The 21792-nt window shown below is 32.0% G+C and overlaps 1 protein-coding gene across 5 annotated transcripts in view; it reads right to left on the bottom strand.

Annotated features, from left to right (window-relative positions):
* LOC140445278 (octopamine receptor beta-2R-like) overlaps positions 1-21792 on the bottom strand; it is a 1072317-nt gene that overhangs the window by 906295 nt on the left and 144230 nt on the right. For 3 of the 5 annotated variants that reach the window (XM_072537203.1, XM_072537205.1, XM_072537206.1), the window contains exon 2: positions 10704-10727. The exons of the other annotated variants lie outside the window; for them this stretch is intronic. The gene's annotated coding sequence lies outside the window, so the exon portion shown is untranslated. The remainder of the gene's footprint in view (positions 1-10703; positions 10728-21792) is intronic. 5 annotated transcript variants of the gene reach the window in all.

Below are 21792 nucleotides of genomic sequence, written 5' to 3'. Positions count from 1 at the left end.
TTACATTTTTTACAATTTTTTGTAATAAATGTGTTTATAATTACATTTGTATTTTTTTTTCAAATTTTTTGTTAGATGTCGTAAAAATGACTATAGGCCACCATAACTGCCAGTAAATTATAGTCCACCTTTATAGGGTTAATGATATCAATATTTTGTAGCGTTGTGCATATATTAATCCACTAGATTTTGTATATTTAGTTTAGGTTATTTTTATATTCTTTAATGCTCTCTCGTAAAAATTGTAGAATCTTTTATATTTTGGTGTTATTCGTTTTCCTGTAATTTATGTCTCGTCAAATTTTTCGCCCCAATAAGTATTATATAAGAGGCTTGTTTGACAGTTTGCTACTTCTGTCAAAAAAAATATTTGATTAAACCTATATCTATGAATTACCTTAATGTCCACGCTAACATAAACATCTACGTCTATGTCTCAGGAAGTTCTATAATTACCAGTATGAAGGAAAGGTCAAGTTAATTTTATTCTAAATAAAAACACGTGGACTCTAACTAGCGAATTTTTCTCTCATTATACATACTTGTTTTACTTTTGTTATGTTGATCCTTTAATTTTTTTAACGACTTGCTATTATATTCAGATTAAAAATGTTGTTCAACTATTCGCAAGTTGATGTAATTATACTACGTAAAAAAGAGACTTTTTAATTTGAGTTTCTATCAAGGATTGCATTAACTGTACGACAAGAGTGAAATATTAACGAAGTTGGATATTTGTGCGAAAAGTTTTCGAGCAAGTTTTGAGAGAGTCCAGAAAAAACATATCTATTAAAAAAATATATAGACCAGGGTCGATAATTTTTGAAACTAAAAAAAATTATAGTAGAATGAAACCTATTGAAAAAGGAAGAGAATATGCTAAAAATGGAAGAAAAAATAAATTCCACTCCATCTGAGGTCAGGAAGTGGCAGGGGTGAGTTTGTAAGGATAAAAATTGGTTTATCGCGATTTTCGGCGAAACTACAAGCGGTATGGAAAAAAGTTAAATAGCAAAGTTGTAGGTAATAAAAAGATCTACAACTTTTTCATCTACACTTTTTTCAGATAACCTAAAAATTTTTGTGGAAGTTTTTTATCAAATTTGGTGAAAACTTGCCTTAGTATAAACCAAACACTGATCTGACGTCTAGGTTTGAAAATGCATCCCCTAGTGATATTTTGCATTTCCTCGGTTTACAGGCAAACGAACAGAAATAAGGAAATATTACCGGCGAGGAAAAACAGCTAATATCTCAACTACTTAGAAAAAAAGAACTTAAAAATTAAAAAAAAAACCGGGTTAAACATCGAATAACAATTATCTTCGCCTCAACAGAAATGCTAAAAATAAACAAAAAACCAAAACGCAAAAGAGTAATGATGAAGATGACACTTGCTTATATTGTAATGGTGTAAACCACAATTTTTTGACATCTTCAGAACCCTAGGGAGGCTGCCAGATCTGTGGACGTTGGGCACAATGCTTGCACTGGGTTGGACAATGAAAATCTAAAGCCAATATACATTTGTTTGTTCTTTGAGAATAACTAGCATCACCATCGTGCCCAATTCCATTAACCCATCACGCCCCATAGTATGGAGCAAGATGGTTTTTGCATAATGTTCTTATTAATGACTGATTGTTGAAAAATGTGATTTTCCACAGGTTGTACCAAATCATAGTTAGAATAATGACAGAACGCTCCATTAATTAATAAGAGTAATAAACATAGTGATTATGTTGTATTTTTGTTATGTTCTTTAGCTACTTTATCATATCCCCCATACGTCTATTAGGTTCCATGGCATTTTTTTATAGAATATCTAAAAAACTATATTGTGAATATATTAAACAAATTAAATATAATTATAGACAATTATATCTTCACTGGGATATATATCTGGTACAATATCCTTTATTTATCCTGTGGTATTGAAAGAGGTGATCGGCGAAGTGAAAGCACAATAGAATTATTTACTGTTGAACTCATGCCGCTTGTGTCTATGTACCGTCAAACGCCAATAATCGAACAGTAATATTACGGTTACATGCTGCATCGACCGCATTTACGCCAATTAATTAACGTTGTCAATCACTGATACGCCTACTAGATAAATCAATCGAGTAAAAATTGTGTACATTAAAAACGCAATGCAAAACTCACTCCAGAGTTAATAATGAATTCGACTGCTGCAATGCCGAAATCTCATCATCTGCCCACATTTACTTCCCAATACTTATATGAATCATAAGTTTTGGGATGACGATTATTAAATTTTATTATACAAAGCCATTAAAAAATATCATAATAGAAGCAGGTCTTGGAATAAGCATTCCGTGGTTTTGGATGGTTAGTCACTTAAATGTCACTTTTACCCTACTCCTCCGTGTACTTTGAATTCCTTTTCACATATAGGTGAAGTGAAAGATGCCGTTGTAACTTCAGCTTTTGTCAGAAGAATTTCACTACAAGAAGATATCGTAACAGTTGAACTGTTGTGACTGTTTTTGTTAAAGATAGACATTGAAGATCTTAGGCTTCTGATACCCTATGTTGTTCTACATTCGACGAATCTGCAGTATGTGGTATGTTTGTAGTCTCAGCAGAAATGAAATCGGCATCAGTAAAATTATTTTGGTTATATGGCCATATACCACATGTTTTGAATGCGTTATTAGCGGTAGACATTGTACCCGCCTGAACGTATGCGGTACCATATATTTCACTTATCTAAAAGATAGTTACCACACGTGCAGGATGAGATCTCAACCAACCTGTAATAGTATGATCATAATAAGTGGTAAGTGGCTTCGACGTCTGCAGTCTGCATTTTGTGTGTACAGTGCGGAGAAAACCAAAGTATATTCACTACATTTTCATGAGCTAGATCAATTTTGAGTCTGACCCACATGGCCATCTGGAAGCAGCAATACGTGGTTAGTAGGGGTAGCTCCGAAAAACTTAATGAAATTTGAGGCGTGTAGGTTCCAGAAGCGTTAAAACATATTTCTATTATAGTAATTTGTCCTCTTCTAGAAGATGATAACGAAGCCACTTGTTTTCGTCTGTTTATACCTAATAATTTGCTCTTGATTTTAGAAAAAACGGAAATTCCTGTTTGATTGCAGTTATATATTTTATCACGGGTCAATTCAAACTTATCATAAATATCTCCAAGCAAGTGATAGAATTTACTTACAGTTACTTTGTTGAATCCTATTCCTCAAGCTGCTGATGTAGCTTCAGTTTTGCGTATGAATAAATTTAAATGACGTTTCAAAAAACTTTAAAGCCAACCAACACTATCCATCTTATTCTTCTTCTTCGCGTGCCATATCAGAATTATCCGACTTTGGCGATCACCATTGCGAAAGCTTCTTGATATTCTGCAATATGGAATAATTGTCCTGCATTTGATATCTGTGTTCATTCACGAATGTTTTTAAACCAAGAAACTTGTTTTCTTCCTACACTTCTACGACCTTCTTACTACATGTCCTAGATAAGTAATTTTTGATATTTAACAGTCTTTAGCTCTTTATCTTTATCTTTGTTGAAGCTCCTTAATACTTCTTTGTTAGTTTTCCCTGCTGTCCAAGGTATCTTTAGCATTCGCCTATGAATTCACATTTCGAATGCTTCAATTTTGTTCATGATTGATACTTTTAGCGTCCACAATTCTGCACTATACAAAAGTACGGATCAAACATAACACTTAACCATTCTTTGTCTTAGTTCTAAACTGAGATTATTATTGCAAATAAATGACTTCATTTTCATAAAAGTAGTTTTAGTAATTGCATTTTACGTTTTATTTCTGTCTGTATCTGGTTGGTCATCACAGTTCCCAAATATGTCATTTTGTGGACTATTTCAACTTAAACTCCGTTTAATTGAAGCTTTGCATAGGGATGAGGGTCACGACTAAACACTAAAAATTTGGTTTTGTTTGAGTTTATTTTATTGCCCATTTTCTCTCCTAGTCCGATATTTTTCAGAATTTGCATTAATTTTACATGCTGAACTTTATCGAATGCCTTTTCGAAGTCTATGAAACATAAAAATACATCTTTTCTTTGGTCACGGCATTTTTGTAATAGGGTGTTAAGCGCAAAAAGTGCCTCCCTGGTTCCCATAGCATTTCTAAAACCAAATTGGGTATTAAATCCGTAAAATAGTTTCGAAACACAATTCAGATAACTGCCTTAATCTGGAGCCTTCTAAAAATTGCAAGACATAGCCAGACGTTGATAAAGATGATTTAATTTTATTCAAATTGGGTATCTTAGAGATCTTCTTCGCATTTGCGTCTAATTCTGTTGTGAAGTATTCTTAGGAAAGTTTTAAGAGTGTGGCTCATTAGGCTAATTAATCGATACTCTGAACATTTTATCGCATTGCGTTTTTTAGGTATTGCGACAGAGATGGATTTGAGCCAATCTCTGGGAATCACTCCGGTGTTATATATTGAATTAAAAAGTCTTAGTACTACTTTTATGTTATCATCCTCTAATAGTTTTAGCAACTCAGTTGTTGTATCATCTGGACCACTTATTAACACAATTAGCTTTCCTAATTTTAGCATTATTTATGGCGTGTTCTACGTCGCATTTCATAATTTCTGGGCCGTCAGTACAGTTTTGGTAGAATTCGTCAATATTATTCCTGTCATCTTCAAACAAGATCTGATATATACAGCTGCCATTTTTTTTATTTCGTGCTCATTTACAAAAATTTTGTTATTATTGTCAACGAGTACAGAGGAAACTCGTTCCTTAAATATGTTACTTATTTCTTTTAGTTTTTTGTGCATATTAAATAAGTCGTGTTTAGATATTACATCCTCCATTTCGTCGCACCTTTCTCTCATCCATTTTTCTTTGGCTAATTTGATCTCTTTTTTATTCTTCTCTGTCGGTGTCTATATTCTGTTTCATTAGATTTTATCAGTCGGAGTTGTTCCATTAATTTCAGGATGTCGTCTGTCATATATTTATTTTTCTTGATTAAGTTTTTTCTATGATCATTGTTTGTGTAGATTTCGTTAATTTGGTTTTTAAATTCACTCCATAGTTCGTCTGGATCTTCTAGTTGTTCTCCGATGTTTTTTATTCTATTGTTAAATTCTTTTTTAATGTTATGTTTTATGTTTATATCGTCAAAGTTAAGTACATTGGTTTTTGGTTTTGTCGCTGAATTCGTTTTAACCTTAGTTTAATATCTTTCACAAGTGGTTAATAATCAGATCCAATATCTGCCCCAGGAAATGTAGTGACTTTTTTGACGTCCATCTTATTATCCGTATTTAAATTGTGTGCCTTTCCATTTTTAACTGCCAATTGATCTGCTAGGCGTCTTATTTCGATAGTTGTTAATCCAAAAAGACGATCTTCTATATCTTTCAGATATGATTCCATTTCGTTTTCTTCTTTAAATGTAAATATTGTTTTTTCGGGCCTAAAGGTAAACCATCGGTAACTTTACCGCCTTCCCACATTTTCTTAATAATTAATCGTTCTAAAGTTGTCTGCGGCACTGAATATGCAGAAGCAGATTTTTTGTATCCTATCTCATTACTTTAAAACTTTATCTAGAGCTGTTTTCATACCATATCCACCATTCTCCTCTATTTGTTTTTTTTTCTTATAAGTACGTACAACGGTACTACCTAAAACAATATTCCAATTGTGTTTATTAAGAAATTTAAATTAAACCAGACCTACAACCCTATTTTAGTCCCAATATTCCATCTTGACTTAAAAGGTAATATTAAACAAAAAAAAATAATTTACTAATTAAATGTCTAACGTGTTTACACAAACAACATACTATTATTAAAATAAGAATTTTAGTAAACAAAGATTATAAAGAATAAATGAGGTGATGATAATTACCATAAAATAACAACGTTTGTCCTTGCACAAAATTGGATCAACGAAACGCTTAAACAGTTTTCGTTTGTAAACAAATGACGCGTGTATTTTCACTCACAGTTTCTCTAATTTCTCTTGTACTGACCGTTGGTCGAATGAGGCTCCCTACTGGCTTACTGCTTGCTATTCACCAACGTTTAGTTTCTTGTAGGGTGTGCGTACCTCTTCTATCTGGCGACCCCGTTATGCTGCCCCCCCCCCTAACCATGCACCTATTAATTTGTCTTTATTATATTTTAATAAGTTTTAGATTATCACTGTTTTATATATTAAACTGTCTATTTTACTACTTTACAACCGCAGATATAACTGGAATAAGAATGATCGGGTTTTCCACTGTAAATCTTTCTCTTTTATTCTCAACTTTTCTTCCAAGGTTTTGGTTGTAATTTAGGATTTTTAGTAAAAACATTTGGCTTATGTTTCTCATTTAAATATAATTGTCAAACGCTTTCCGCCTAAAGTACAATTTCAGGCAGTTCTAGTTGCTAAACGGTCATTAACCTTCCTGTGCCAAGTAATATTTGAAATAAAAATATCCAACCGAAGTCCAAGCGGATATCCAAATTTTTAGCATTTTATTACACTATTTTATTTTTTCTTCTTTTTTTACCGGTTTTTGAAGTGTTGCTCTGGTTAAAAGGAGTTGTCGGTAGTATTTATAAAAAATATGGTACAGTAGGCGGCACAGTAGACTAGCACGAAGCTTTATACTATGTTTTCTGTATTTTTAAAATTTAAATATTACTTTTAAAATAAAAGTAAGCAATTTTATTATTTTTTTATTATTTATATTTCAAACAAATTATATTATATTAAATTTTTTTTTTTAACATTTAAGATTTTTACAATCTGTTTTGCAGTGAAAACAATAAGTAAAATTTTTTGTCTTTACACGACAGAGAGATGTAAGGTACAGTGACCAAATCATCACGGCTAAAATATTAAAATAATTCAATAAATTATTACGTTTGCTCGTAACGCCACCTGTACACATATCAGCAAAGCATACGTTGTTGACTTCTGACGCACCTGTCAAAGTCAAACTAAACATTAAATTAATAATAAAATATACATAAATATAATTTGATAGTGATGTGAATTATAAAAGGTATATAAAATATATAAAAACCAAAAACCAAAAACCAGTGTACTTAACTTTGACGATATAAACATAAAATACAACATTAATAAAGAATGTAACAATAGAATAAAAAACATCGGAGAACAACTAGAAGATCCAGAAGAACTATTAAGTGAATTTAAAAACAAAGTTAATGAAATCTCCACAAACAATGATTATAGAAAAAACCCAATCAAGAAAAATTATTGGATGACAGACGACATCTTGAAATTAATGGAACAACGTCGACTGATAAAATCTAATGAAACAGAAGATAGACACCTGCAGAGAAGAATAAAAGAGGGATCAAATTAGCCAAAGAAAAATGGATGAGAGAAAGGTGCGACGAAATGAAGGATGTAATATCTAAACACTTATTTAATATGCACAAAAAAATAAAAGAAATGAGTAACATATTTAAAAATCGAGTTCCCTCTGTACTCGTTGACAATAATAACAAAATTATTGTAAATGAGCACGAAATAAGAAAAGAATGGCAGCTATATATAGCAGAGTTGTTTGAAGATGACAGGAATAATATTGCCGAATTCTACCAAAACTTTACTGACGTCTCAGAAATTATGAAATGCGAGGTAGAACACACTATAAATAATGCTAAAATGAGAAAAGCTTGTAGTCCAGATGATACACCAACTGAGTTGCTAAAAGTAATAGAGGATGATAACATAAAAGTAGTAGTAAGACTTTTTAATTCAATATATAACACCGGAGTGATTCCCACAGATTGGCTCAAATCCATTTTTGTCGCAATACATAAAAAACACAATGCAAGAAATTGCTCAGAATATTGATTAATTAGCCTAATAAGCCACACTCTTAAAATTTTTCTAAGAATACTTCATAACAGAATTAGACGCAAATGCGAAGAAGATCTCGAAGATACCCAATTTGGTTTTAGAAATGCTATGGGAACCAGAGAGCCACTTTTTGCGCTTGAGGGGCAACCATATGGAATAAAAATCACCGGGAACTACTTAATGTGATTAGATATGCAGACGATACAGTAATTCTATTAGATATTATTAAAAGTTTTCAAATTATGCTTGATCGTATTGACAAGGTAGGAGAGGAAATGGGCAATAAAATAAACTCAAACAAAACCAAATTTTTAGTGTTTAGTCGTGACCCACATCCCGATGCAAAGCTTCAATTAAACGGAGTCCAAGTTAAGAACGTTCACAAAATGTCATATTTGGGAACTGTGATAACGGACCAACTAGATCCAGACATAGAAATAAAACGTAGAATAGCAATGACTAAAACCACTTTTATGAAAATAAAGTCATTTCTTTGCAATAATCATCTCAGTTTAGAACTAAGACAAAGAATGGTTAAGTGCTATGTTTGGTCCGTACTTTTGTATAGTGTAGAAGTGTGGACGCTAAAAGTATCGATCATGAACAAACTTGAAGCATTGGAAATGTGGGTTCACAAACGAATGCTAAAGATACGTTGGACAGCAAGGAAACCTAATGAAGAAGTACTAAGGAGCGTCAACAAAGATAGAGAACTGCTATAGACTTTTAAACATCGAAAAATGTCTTATCTGGGACATACAGTAAGGGGAGGTCGATATAAAATATTACCACTAATCCTTAAAGGCAAATAGGGGGCCGTAGAGCTATAGGAAGAACACCAGTTTTTTGGTTAAAAAACATTCGTGAATGGACACATATATCAAATGCAGGACAATTATTCCATATTGCAGAAGATCGAGAAGCCTTCGCAATGGTGATCGCCAACGTCGGATAATTCTGATATGGCACACGAAGAAGAAGAAGATATAATTTTTTAAATCTCTTTCGGGTTACATCACAAAACGTTTTCGGACTAAAAAGCTTATCATTTTGTTACTCGGTGGACGTGAATTAAGCCACTAAATACCTGGGTAAAAACCCTTTTTTAAAGTTTATTTAAAAATATGTTGTGATGTTTAAGTATTTCTCAGATAACCTACATGGCAACGTAACATTCCCAATAGGGTTGCTGCTGACCCTCCTAGAATATCTGAATGGGTTCTAGAATTTTGAATAAGCGGGTTGATCTGAATGGGTTCTGACGGAACCTATTCAGACATCGTCTGAGTGCCAGTAGCAACCCCTAATGAGAGTCTTGCGTTGCCATGTAGGTTGTCTGAGAAATACTCAAATATCACAACATATTTTTAAATAAAATGTAAGATATATTAAATTTTCTTCCATCTAAAGAGCTTTTACCCAGGTAATTAGTGGCTTTAAACATGTCCATCCAGCTAGCACTGATCATGGAATAGTTATTCAGAAAATGCCCTGTGATGTAGCCTGAAAAGGATTTTAAGTTATATGTTTTGTTATAAATGATTTTGTTTTGACATTCTGTGCGTCAGATTTCTTCCTCGTTACATAAATATACTCATTTAACTATCTCCGGCAACTGTATAAGACTCATCTGATTTTTTCCAGGTTTTTTCATCGCCTTCAAAAATCGAAAAAACTACTTTTTTAGGTTTTTTATAGACTTCAAAATAGATTAAATCAAGGTTTTTACTCTTACTCTTTGGGGGCATTCAAAAATTAAGCAAACCATCTTTAAGCCCCCCAAAAACCATGTTTTTTCAAGGTTTTTAGGAGTTTTTCCGATTTTGTGTGAGGTCATATCATAAGGATCATATTTTTTGAGATCAATACAACCTGAATAATTTTTTTTCCAGATTTTTGCGTAATCGACCTTCAAAAACCGGAAAAACTGTTTTTAATGGGTTTGGGGGATTTTACCTATTTTATGGAGCTTAAAATTGATCAAATCAAGGTTTTTTATAACTTATATATAATTTGGAGCAACTGAGTCCTTTAGGAGATTCAAAATTCGGCCAAAATAACTTTAAATCACCCAGAAACCATGTTTATCAGTGTTTTGTGGCGCCGATTCGTATTTAAAAAATATATGAAAAATAAAATTTTAAGGCTTTAAAGAAGCAAGCACAACTATCTTTTATGCGAAAAATCGGGTTTTCAATAGTTGTTTGGCACTCCGACATAAGAAACGACTGTTAATATTTTCAAAGATTATTTTCGACAAATATTATTTTAAAACTGAGCTGTCATGCATTTCCAAATCGAGTATGGTCATTTTTTCAGAGGGATATCTTTTCTCACAAGGTAGTAGTCTGTTAGACATTGATCTTTGAAAACAAAAAGGGATAAAGTAGACGGTACTGTAGACTAGCGCGAATCTTCATACTATATTTTCTGTATTTCTAAAATGTAGATAATATTTTTAAAATTGCATAAAGTAATTTAATATTTACTTATATTTTTATAGATTTAAATAAAATTTACCATAACTGCAATCCACAAACCGCTATTTCGTGACGCTTCGTTCGTAATGCTTGCCTCAGCATTTTACTATAGAGAAAAAGTAATAAAACGCGAGTATAGAAGCTAGGCTTTAAAAATATTTATAATTACTAATACAAATCTTCTCGAGAGCAGACGCTAAACCGAAAGCTGCAATCCCAGATTTTCACTAAGTATAGCTTCGAAGTGATTAGTAGAATATGGTAAAAATGGTAAACACTTTAAATATATGTTAAATAAATTGTTATAATCGTATAGATCTAAAGTATTATCTGGAATTTAACTTACCACATGACGAAAAATGTGTTGTACCTAAAACAAAAAATGTTGTAAATATTTTTTATTTAATAAAAATTATAGTTCTCATTAATTTACTTATGTATCGTACTATATCATAATAATAATCAACACAGTATAAGATTTATTCATTTTCCTTTTCTTGGCCATTTTGAGATGGACATAACTTTGCTGTTTTTTTTTTAAAAGCTGTTTATTTAAAATAGGTTGTTTTGAAGACGAAAATCAACTAGAATGTCTGCCCTTTCGTTAATCTGACCTGAACTATCCTAATAATATTTTCTAAGGACACGTACTTTAGAGATATTTCAATTATCAAATGAAGGGTACAGTGAAAAAGCCAGATATGTCACTTTTTTTTGAAAATCTCGGTAAAGGCGCCATTAAATCCTTCTAATGACGACCTATATTTTAGACTACTAAAACTGTGAAAACATTACCGTAGTATGGCGTAAAACATAGTCTAAAATATAGCGTACTGGATAAAAATCAGCTTAGTCCAAACATCCAGGGGAAAAAACCAGCGATGTGACGTAAACAAATCGGTTGCTGCAAGATTAATTTTTAAGAATGGCTAATAGTGATTCGTTATTGACTCATGAAGCTGGACAGCCGTGTAACTGCTTAAGGTTGAAGTACTTTGAGGTAATAAATAAGGCGCAAAGAAAAGAAATATTAAGAAATTTTAATGCTCTACGCTCTCACGATGGGCAAAATAATTATTTGGCTGGTTTAATTACGGTCTTACCTGTCCAGCATAGAAGGCCTTATCAAAACGAGAATACTGCCAGTTTTCATTATGCATGGTATGCGTATCGAGATTGAGTTCACGATTGTAATATTCCGGTGTGTACCAAAGCTTTTTGTTCCATTCAAGAAATTACAAAACAATACAATAAATTATATAAAGGAAAACCTCAAACGAAGTGATGCAGCTCCTAAGGATAGACGTGGTAAGCATAGTGCAACACATAGAAAGCTGGACGACTTAACAAAAGGTTTGGTATGTGACCACATCAAAAGTTTTAAGGATCGTCAGAGCCACTATATTCTGAAAGATAGAAAAAAGACTTATTTACCAGAAGAGCTCACAATCAAAAAAATGTTTAACCTCTTTAAGGAAAAGTATCTAAAAGTCTTATATGAAACGTAGAGAATAATTTTTAATAAGCAACTTAATATTGCTTTTGGATACTCCGAAAGTGACACATGCGCAATGTGTGATAAATTTCAAAATAGGCTTAAAAGTTTAACTGATACTAATGAACTTTAATAATTAACTATTATAAACGATTTGCATAAAAGAAAGGCTGAAGCGTTCAAGAAAAAGGCAAGTTAAAAAATCTGCAAAAAACATTGATTAAACAAACTGATTTGATTTTTCAAAAAAATGTTTCAATTCCGAAAATTGCCACTAACAATGTGTACTATAAACGCCAATAAATGTCCATGTATGCCTTTAATGTACATTTGCTCTATTCTGGTTAGTCTATGTTTATACCTATCAGGAATTGCTAAAACAGGATCAAACGAAGTTGCATCTTTTCTTCTCCATTTTATCAATAATTACTTACCATGTTGAAGACCATGTTGAAGAACTGCAAATCTTTTGTGACTCTGTCGGAGGACAGAATAAAAACTTCACTATTTTTCGATTTATTCATTTTGTAGTAAACAACAAAATTCATAATTTGAAAAAAATAAATATCACATTCCCGGTAAGAGGACATTCCTATTTAAAGTGTGACTAAAATGTAGGATTGTGGGATTTGAAGAGCCTTTTTGAGCTCTTGGAAGACTTTAAAGAAGTTATTAAGCATTCCCGTTCCAAACCATCGCCGTTTGTTATAGTGAGTTTGTCACAAAACATGGTACTGGCACAGTATAAAGAGATTCCACCTCTTTTGAGGTTTGGAACCTCTTTATACTGTGGAACTGGTTTGGAAATCATTTTTAGACACAATATATTTACAAAAATGCCCATTTTAAAACTCAGAGTTTAAAGGAAATAGTGGCATCAACTGATCATAGCCGCCCTATCTATTACCGTTAAAGATACAATGGACCAGTACTATCTGGATTAATACGAAAACAATTTGACCAAAACTCAGCTTTAAGATGTAGAGAATTTTTGCTGCCTGTTTCGGTATACGAAAAGGTATAAATGTAAGGTATAAGAAACTTTTAATTAAAAATAAGATTTATTTATTTTTTAAAATTTTTGCTACAGGTTCATTACTTAGTCTAAAGGCTACGTTTAAAGACCTAATGAGTCTTATGCGGTTTTGCAGTCCAAAAGCAGTGACATTTTTCCAGAACCTGGCTCATCTTTAAAAGTAAGTATAAATAATTTATATGTTGATAAATAAATGAATATTAAAAAATTCTTTTTAATTCTAAAAACGTTAATTTTCTTTTTTAGTTTAAAAATAAAAACATCTGGTTTTTGTCTATTTTAGGTGGCATTGTTTCTTTTGTTTCTGCAAAACCATGAGTGATGCAGATTTTCTTTGCAATAAAGGCGACTTTAGTTTTTCTAAACCAAAAAACTGTAGTTATAATACTTTACAATAATGTAAGCTTCGGTTTTATGTAAACTACTTTTTAATCCCTCTTTAAAATAAAAATAATTGGTTTTGAACATTAAAATTCAATTTAATCAGTTGTGAAAAGAAATGACATATATGGTTTTTCCCATACCCTTCAAATATTGTAAGTAATGGAATAAGGTTTATGCGTAGACCAATCTTATGTTATCGATATGTTATATCTTATGTTGAGCTATATGTTAAGGTATATCTTTTTACAGGTTGAGTTATCTTAAAATTTGTTACTTTTGAGTTCTTTATTTTTTTATTTTTACTAACTTTAGTTCTACATTCTTAGCTTAATATTTTCTAATTTTAAAAACCCACAAGCATAAAAACGAAAACACAAAATTCCAATTAAGCTATTTTTCAAAAATCTATCGAAGACACCCAATGCAACCCCCACTCTTACTTCTTGCGGTGCGACTGAGTACAACTTTTAAATTGTAAACGTAAAACCCCATTTTTTATTACAGATTTGGATTCTACGTGAAAAAATTAACAAAACAGCTCTATTTTTTTCCATTCTGTAAGTGCTGTAGTCACAGATAAACAAATACAGACCAGAAGTCTGCAAATGATCAAATATCTCAAGACACATGTTTCGGAACACAAAGTCAATATTTTTTTAAAAACTATCTAATAAAACGACAGAAGACCGATAGTTGGTGTTCTAATTGCAAAAACAATTCTTTCTAGAAATTGAAAGTATTTCTACAGCTAACACAATGTTTATGGCACTGAATATAGTTTTTCAGGTAGAAACCCAATCTGCAAAAAAATGGGAGTGCGGGATTGTGTTTGATGTAATTTTATAATGTTTGAAAAATATTAAAAATAAGTTTTTTAGTTTTTTATTTGGAAATGATTTCGTGAGATATTAAAATTTTTTTTTAAATATTAAATGGCGCTGCGTCGGTCCCAATACATAGCTAGAAGTGACGATAACACGTGTACACGGAGGATCCTATAGTGTATTTTTATGTATGAGAGAGTAATAAAACAATAAATTATGTATGCAAATCCCTAAACTGTTGATTTGGATTTGTAACAAGTAGCTGTAAGTTTTATATTAATATTTTTATTCATCTATTTAACATACCTTAGACGGTTTTAAAAGCTCTTTTTCTCTTTTGTAATTTTTAAAAATTAAAAAAAATGTGAATTTTTTAAAACCCTTTTTAATGTAGGCCAGTCAGTTCTAATATAGTGTGTGATAAAAGAGGTCACTTTTGTTTACATACACATAACACTTTATAACACTGAAATAATTCATTTATTTTTTACAATTATTCAAAGTAATTTTTCAATTAATCTTGAGCACGCCCATGGAGTGGTCGGAGGTACCAGTTAAAATTATGCTAATTACTCTCTCGTTCATAAAAATAAACTATAGCATATAGACCAAGGAGGACGACAAAAAGTATCGGAAGACCTCAAAAGAGATGGGTAGATGACATAAGAGCAGTGGCAGGTAAACAGTGGATTAGATTTTAGCAAGATAGAGAACGATGAAAGCAATTGTCAGAGGCCTATATTCAGAAGCGGATGGAAAATGGTCGACGAATAAGATAAAGATAAATCGTAAACAATTCGAAAAATATGTCTCGAATTAAAGTTACTTTTTTTCGGATAAAAGAATGCATGTCTGGAATAAAATGGAATTGTCACTGATAATTGTACAAGTCTATGGACAAAGCTTACAAAAAGATAAATAACAATAACAATTTAAATTTACTGAAATTACATAAATCGACAATGTCAAAAAATAAAAGATCATAAGTAAAATAATCAAGCCATTGCTAAATTGAAATAAATTGCAAATAATTATATAATAAAACTTTACGAAGTTTAAGTTGCTGCAAGAATTCGACACTAAATAATATAGTCTTTCAGATACATAGGCTATTGTCATTTTACGCAACTTAAGGAAAAAAGTTGCAGGTTTAAGTTGTAAAGCGAGATGGTTATATATTTTTTTTGCCGAATATAGTATAGATTTCTTTACTAACGGGATCAGCGGACGGGATCGGTAAATACAGATCAAAGGTTGAATTTCTAGTGAAGTAGTAACGATTAGGTCTTTCTGGAAAAACATGTAGGTGTTTACGAATTAAGCAAACAGTTTTTAAAATATATAAAGAAGGAAGAGTTAAAATCCCGTGATTTTTAAAGTAGCTTCTGCATTGTGTTATTCTACTGAGGTCAAAAAATACCGCATTTTTTGTAATTTAAAGATATCATCAGATTGGGCGGCTGTACTGGAACCCTAAAAAGGAAGACCATATCGAAGATAAGACTCGAACAAAGAAAAATATGTTATTTTGGAAAATGCTAAGTTAATTTGCTTCAAAACCAATCTTATTTCATAGCAGGCTGAGGCTAGTTTTTCACTTAACAAATCGATATCAGCATTATTTGCTCTTACTACTTGTTTCCTATTTCGCAAGTAAGATTGGAACCAACTCAAATAAATACTACGAATTCCGTAGAAATTATTTTTTTAATTGAAATGTTGTGATTTATACAATCAAAAGCTTTGGCATAGTCACAAAAAATAGTAGCAGTGTAAAGATTATTGTGTAGTGCTTGATAGATTTGATGTAGTACAGAAAATATAGCATCACTGGTACATTTATTAGATAAAAAGCCAAACTGAGTTTGTAATAAAATGTTATTTTCAACGAGAAAGGGCATAAGTGGGGCTTTTGTAAGCCTCTCAATAATTGTGCATAGGACCGGTAGTAAGGCCATAGGTCTACTGTTATGAAGAGGAATAATAATGGCTGTCTTTAGACACTCTGGGAATATACATTTTTTAAAGAAATAATTAGTTAGTGAGACCAGGACTTCCAACATAATTTTTGGTAGATTTACAAAAATGTTTATTGATAGCCCATCAGTACTACAGGAAGATTTGCTTTTGACACCACCGATTGTTTGGATCAGTTCAGATGTATCAACTTATCTTGTAAATAATGAATTCGAGGCCTCCTTTGAATTGGGGAGGTAGGGAATAGGATTTTGTTGTGGCAAAATAGTTAATGTTATATTTTTACTCACCTTAACGAAGTATTTATTTAAATTTTAAGGGTTTGAAAGAGATAATGCTTGAGCTATGTTAGTTTTATTTCGAAGATGGTTTATTATCGACCAAGTTTCTATTGCAAAATTTTTAGAGCTTCCCACAAAATTTTCATGGTACATTTTTTTAGCTGTTTTGATAAGTTTTAGATAGGTTCCTCTTTACTTGAAGATGTATTCACTGACAAAGACGTTAGTAGTACATTTCTTGATGTACAGTAGTAAACGCATATTCTTGGCCGATTTGCAGATACCTTTGGTAGTCCAGGGTTTGTGAAGTTTTGATTTAATTTTAAGTAAAGGATATGCTTTATTAAAAATACAGACAAGCCTAACCAAAAATCACTGAAATTATAGTCCACGTCACCAGAGTGAAAGTGCCACCCAGAAGTCAAGCACAAATTTTGGAATTTACGAAAGTTCTGAGCGGAAAAAATCATACACAAACGTTGGGTTTTTGAGGATTGTTTGTTAAGAGGGTTAAACTTGGTATATACTGCTTCATGATTATATAGTCCTTTCAATAATAATTATAGAGCGTACATCAAGAGGTGAGAAATCTGAGAGAATATAATCATTTATGGTAGATGTTGTTTTATTAATTCTCGTGGGAATTAAAGTTTCCGTTAGCTCAAAACATAGGGGTTTGTGAGTCGTATTTGGTATCTTTGAATATATTTTTATAAAATAAAGAACACATGTTTTCTTCCACTGTTGTGTTTGGATTATACCTGTCTCCCTCGTTTCCTTCGATTGGGTGACTCTCATTTTCATATTTTCAAAGGCCATTTATCTTCTGGCTTTTAGCTTAACTGGTCATACCACTTGAGTTGTCTTTTTGCTTCTATGGTATCTATTGTATCTACATACATCAACCCCAGATCTCGCCCTTATTTTTGAAGTGACGCTTGTTTACTGGCTTTGTATTTTACTTTGTTTTTTCCATAGTAAAATGCTGAGGTTGAGCGCCACAGATCTATCGCCACAAAATGCAGTCGTCACGATTAGCGTCATGGAGTAGCAAGTGTTCACATTGATTTACTACCCTCGTTCAATTCGTTTCTAGTCATCATATATTTACTCTAAGCAGGATTAAATTAAAAATTTAATTTAATAAAAAAAAACATTAAATACTGAAAAGTGAAAATTAAAAGTATCGATTCTAAAATTCGATTCGTAACGTACGATTATCGAACGTCAAAATTCATCATAAGTGTCAAAAGTCATAAATGTCATCCTATCCACATCCAATTAATAAAAATATAAAATCGTATGCCCGAAATCACAAACAATTTAAATGTGAACAATAAATAAATTAAAAGTACATTTTAATGAGTAAATTTCCGTTTTCTTCTAGTTCGAATTAATCTAAAAATTAATTTATCACGTTAATCGCCCACGTCAAATACTAAAATTTTTCCACTTAGGCCAAAACTCTCTTTAGAGATTTTTATATTGATAACTTTAAAATAATATGTAATAATTGACAAACAATATTTTGAGATATTTTTTTACATAAAAAAAAAACAATTTTAAAATGTGAACCAACGTTTGGTTCTCGGAGCCTATGTATTTGTGAGGGCCTGAGACCCAAACGCGGGTTTGCGCATTATTCAGGCTTGCTTTGCCTGACTTGTTCATACTCAGCATACAGGTGTCGCTGCCGTCACTTGTTTATTACGTTTTCTTATTTGATACTGAGAGGACGCTCTATTGAAAGTAAAAATGAGTGGAGATTACGAAAAAAATCAAGCACAATTACAAAAACTTTGGAGTGAAATTTTGTCTGAATCGGGAGATGAACCTTTTCAAGGTGGGTCATCAGATGGATACAATCCTGAATCTGATCATGAATATTCTTCAGATGAAGATTTTAGGCCGCATAAAAGATTCAAAAGGTAACATTTTAATTTTTTCTCTTTAAAAATATAATGGATTTTTTTAACTGTATTGTATGCACAAATTATTTACCATTTTTTTACGTAGTATTATCTAAGTTATTTTTTAGGCCAGAAAGTATTTCATTGACATCTAAGCCAAAAGCAAGTCAAGTTCATGATGGAGCCATTCCTTCAACATCCAAAGAAATTTCTCAACCGCCGGATATAAATTTGTCTGCAGAAGATACTATAGAGGCAGTTGTTATGAAATATTACACGATCGATAACGACAACTCTGACAATGATGATCCTGATGTAATAACAGAAGATGCGACTTGGTCTACAATTACGGGAACATCTCTAAAGAAATTTGATTTCTCCGTAGGTTCCGTAGGCCTCTCTGATGAGATTAGAGAATCCTATCTGGGTAAGACCCCTATCGATTTTTTTACAACATTCTTCAATGAAAATGTAGTAAATCTTGTAGTAACTGAAACAAATCGTTATGCGCAACAAAGCATCAGTAAAGGAATTACGCAACATTCTAGATTGCATAGATGGAAAGACACTGATGCGGCAGAAATAACCTCATTCTTTGCAATTTGTTTGTGGATGGGCTTAGCAAAATACCCTAAAATTACAGATTATTGGAGAAAAAGCCCAATGTATTCAAATAAATTCTTCCGAAAGATGTCCAGGAATCGTTTTGAGATGCTGCTGCGTTTGTTGCAGTTTAGCAATAACGTAGAACTTATTCCTGGTGATCGTTTTGCAAAATTACGTCCTTTGCTGACACTAATTATTGACAAATTCAAAGAAAGTTATGTTCCGGAACGAGAAATTTGCATAGACGAGAGTAAAGTTCCATTTAGAGGGGTCTACTGTTCAAACAGTATATAAAAAATAAACGTTTCAAGTTCGGAATAAAACCGTACAAGCTTTGTTGCAAAAGAGGATATACATACGACCTAAAAGTTTACACTGGAAATGACAAGGATCCAAATATGAGCGCATCAGCAAAAATTGTCCTCGAACTTATGAAACCACTTCTTCGCCAAGGCAGGATTTATTTTACGGACAATTACTATACCAGCGTTGGTTTGGCACAGGAGCTTCTAAAACAAGAAACTTACCTAGTCGGCACCCTCAAAAAAAACAGAAAGCTCAAACCCGTAGAAGTGACCACCAAGAAGCTGAAAAAGGAAGAGTTATTGCTAGAGAACATAACGGAGTAGTTGTCCTAAAGTGGCAAGAAAAACGGAAGGTACTTACTCTGAGTACTTGTCATACAGCAAACACAACCAAAGTTCAACGACGAGGTGAAGAAATCGACAAACCCACACTAATATGTGATTACAATGATAGTAAATCGTTCATTGATTTATCTGATCAACTGAAGTCGTATTCTACGCCCTTGAGGAAGGGAATCAAGTGGTATCGCAAGCTTGTGTTTAAACTGATACTAGGAACTTCTATAGTAAACGCATATATTATTTACAAGACGGTAACAAAAGGACACATATCTATAACAGAGTTCAGAAAAGAAATTGTTCAGAGTTTATTGAAACTGAATTACATGGAAGTAGAAAACACAAGCCACACAGAACAACATGCATTAGAGGAAACCGACTGCAGAAACCGCCGTAGATGTGTTATTTGCTACGAAAAAATCTGCAGTAATGAAGGTCGAAAACAAGCACAGCTAAAGGCAAAGAAATCGAGGTTCTTTTGTGTAGCTTGCAACAAATTTTACTGTTTGTCATGTTTTTTCGACGTTCATAAGTGTCAAAAATAATGTTTGTTTTTATTTTTAGTTGTTTATATTTAGACGTTCATGTGATACCATGTTTCAGTTCCTAAATTAGCTGTACTTAATTTCTGATATTACATTAAACACTAATAAAAAACTTAACTTGTTTTTTTGCGAATATTTTGTTATGCATATCAGTCGAACCAAAAATAGAAAAATCCCAGGCCAAAAGAAAAGCTGTTTGGGGCGGCCAGGCCCCTTATTTTAATATCCCACATGAAGCAATGTAAAGCAAGAACTAGACGGCGGTTAACAGAGTCGAAAACGATAACAAGTCGTGAAGCCCATATATGGGTCACAGGGCCTGGTGGTATAATTTTATTGAGACTCAGATGTCGGGTCACATGGCGATTAACGTGTTATATATGTACGCCACTCAAAAGTTTATCGAAAAAGAATAAATTGTTTCAAATATCATGAATGATGAATTGTATTTCTTTAAAAGATTTTCTTTGACAAAAGATACAGCTATGTCTTTATTTGAACAGATCGAACCTTTAACAAAACTTCATAACAAAGATATATTAAAATTTGTCATCATATTAACACTGGTGATTAAAAAACATTAAAAAGTCAAACCAACCAACATTATTGTTTGAATGTATAATAGAGAGATAATCAGCACCTATTTTTAGGGAAGAAGCTGTTGCACCGGTCCAACAGTTATTTTAACAATGATATTTCTTGCTTCTCGAAAAATGCAAATATCAGTAGCTGACTATATGGGTATATCGAGGCAACAGCTTCAAGAATTAACAAAATATTAAACAAATGATGAAATGATCCAAGTTGAAGAAGAGTTTTATGCCATTCTATGATTTCCAAGATGCTTAGCTATAGTTATTTGTACTCAATAGAATTGATTCTGATGGAGGTGTAAACGAAAAAATCTAAAAAAAATCAATTCAGTCTTATATATACAGCAGACAGTTGGAAGAGTTTATTTATGTAAAGAGGAAGAAGTCCGTCACACAGAATATCGAAACTGGTCATAATTTTTCGTTTTGATTTTAAAATGATTTATACTTAATTTTTAACTTAATAATTTTAAACTATTGTCAAATAATTAAATTTGAATAGAGAGCTTTTGTACCTATTTCTGAAGCAGAGAGTTTATATGTACCAGTCGCTCAGATAAATCCTGGTGGAATCAAATACGTATAAGCAAATGTACAGAGGCACTATACGTGAAATCAATTCTTAACTGTCTTTTCTTTTATTTCGGTATACTCTTTATGAGTACTAGAAACCAATTCGCTATGGATTCTTTCTTAGATGAGGAGATATGTTGTGAAATGTAACTTTTAGATTTCCCATGTCTTTCTTACACCTTTTTTATCGTCTGTTTTGCCTTGCAATTTATAGAAGGCACAGATTAAAGCAAAAATCTGAATTTTTTTCGTCAATCAAGAAATTTTTGCATTTCTACTTAGTTGATTTATTTTTTTTTATTTTCGAATTCACCACGCACCTAAATTCAAGTTCAAACATTGTTCAAACAACTTTAGACTTATTTCATTTTGAAGCATTTTTTTTAATCGGTAATGAAACACTTATCACAGTTTTTATATGATAATATTGTTATATAATATATAACACACATATTAGGTGTGTTATGTAACATTGTTAGATATGTAATAAGTTTATTGTTCTTAAATTTATTTTAAATGCTTTAATTTTTGCTGATAGACGAAAAAATGAAAATTTACGGTTTTTTG

This window comes from Diabrotica undecimpunctata, chromosome 7, assembly GCF_040954645.1.
Source record: "Diabrotica undecimpunctata isolate CICGRU chromosome 7, icDiaUnde3, whole genome shotgun sequence".
In the NCBI taxonomy this organism is placed as follows: Eukaryota; Metazoa; Arthropoda; class Insecta; order Coleoptera; family Chrysomelidae; genus Diabrotica; species Diabrotica undecimpunctata.
The sequence above is the reverse complement of the archived record's forward strand: the minus strand, read 5'-3'. Positions and strand labels throughout refer to the sequence as shown.